This window comes from Myotis brandtii, unplaced genomic scaffold (assembly GCF_000412655.1).
Source record: "Myotis brandtii unplaced genomic scaffold, ASM41265v1 scaffold179, whole genome shotgun sequence".
NCBI lineage: Eukaryota > Metazoa > Chordata > Mammalia > Chiroptera > Vespertilionidae > Myotis > Myotis brandtii.
In genome coordinates, this window is record NW_005356635.1 from 4,509,510 (window position 1) to 4,511,410 (window position 1,901).

The window sequence follows — 1,901 nt, forward strand, 5'->3', positions numbered from 1 at the left end:
GGGTGGGGGCCGGCTGGTTTGCCCTGAAGGGTGTCCTGGATCAGGGTGGGGGTCCCCACTGGGGTGACTGGCCAGCCTGGGTGAGGGGATGATGGCTGTTTGCAGCTGGTCACACCCCCTTCAGGGTGGGGGTCCCCACTGGGGTGACTGGCCAGCCTGGGTGAGGGGATGATGGCTGTTTCCAGCTGGTCACAGCTCCTTCAGGGTGGGGGTCCCCACTGGGGTGCCTGGCCAGCCTGGGTGAGGGGATGATGGCTGTTTCCAGCTGATCACACCCTTTTCAGGGTGAGGGTTCCCACTGGGGAGCCAGGCCAGTCTGGGTGAGGGACTGAGGGCCGTTTTCAGGCTGGCGGGCGACTGAAGCTCCAAACCCCTCCTTTTTTTTTTTTTTTTTATTCTTGGATTTATTTACCTTCTATGGCTGTCACTGGAACTGAGAGCCGGCTTTCTCTCTGAGGCTCAGCTCCAGCTCTGAGACCTCGGCTGCTAAAAGCAGGTATCTGGTTTGTTTGGGTTCTATAATCGAAACACTGTTTCAACTCCAGCTCTGAGGCCCGGCTGGCTGAAAGCAGGTTTCTGGGGTTTTGTTTAGCTTCTATATTTGTAACAATGTTTCTTAAACTGCCAGTTCAGAGGCCGGCAGCAGCAGGCGGGGAACGTTGGCTTCCTCAGTCACTGAAGCAAGCAAGCCTCATGTTCGCTTCAAGCTGCCTGGCTGCTGGCCACCATCTTGGTTGGCAGTTAATTTGCATATTGCCCTGATTAGCCAATGGGAAGGGTAGCAGAGGTACGATTAATTACCATGTTTCTCTATTATTATATAGGATCTTTAGTCAATTTTGATTTAATATTTGTATATAGTGTGAGGTAAGCATCCACTTTATTCTTTTGTGTGTGGCTATCCAGTTGTCCCAGCACCATTTCTTGAAAAGACTGTTGTTTCCCCATAGAATTGTTGTGGCATCCCTGTTGAAAACAATTGACCCATTTATACATGGTTTTTTTTCTGGACTTTCCATTGATCAACATGGCTAGCTTACAACTTACTCTTGCTTCAGAATAAGTTGTGAAATCGGGAGGTATGAGTCATCTAACTTTGCTCTTCTTTTTCAAGATTATTTTGAGCATAATGGGTCACTTGAGTTTCCATATGAATTTTATGATCTGTTTGTCAATTGCTACAAAATAGCCAGCTGGCATTCTGGGATGGATGGTGTTGAATCCATAGATCAATTTGGGGAGCATTGCCATTTTAGCAATATTAAGTCTTCCAATTTAAGAACATGGAATACATTTTCATTTATTTAGTTTTCCTTGCATTTCTTTGAACAATGTCTTGAGTTTTTTGGAGTATACATTTTGCACTTTTGTTAAATTTATTCCTAAGTACTTTATTTTTTATTCCATTTAAATGGAATTATTTTCTTTTCTTACAAATTTTATTTATTGATTGACTTTAGAGAGAGAGGAAGGGAGGGGAGGAAGAGGAGGAGGAGAGAGAGAGAGAAAGAGAGAGACATAGACTTGTTGTTCCACTCATTTATGCATTCATGACTCTTGCATGTGCCCTGACCAGGGATTGATCCCACAATCTTGGTGTATCTGGATGATGCTCCAACCAACTGAGCTACCTGGCCAGAATTATTTTCTTAATTTCATTTTTTGTTTTCTCAGTAGTACTATATAGAAATATTTGTTTCTGTATATTTGCCTTGCATCTTGCAACTTTAATGAGCTCATATATTAGTTCTAACTAGAGGCCCCGTGCATGATTAAATTGTGCGCATGTAGGGTCCCCTAGGTCTAGCCTGCATCAGGGCCATGTCCTCCACCCTGCGATGCCTCGCACACTCCACAGACGCTGCTGGCACCCTGCCCCGCGACGCCTCGCACACTCTGCG

The 1,901-nt window shown here is 45.6% G+C and overlaps 1 pseudogene; it reads right to left on the bottom strand.

Moving 5' to 3' along the window:
- Positions 1-898: 898 nt before the first annotated feature.
- Positions 899-1,901, bottom strand: part of LOC106725633 — a 2,507-nt pseudogene continuing 1,504 nt past the window's right edge.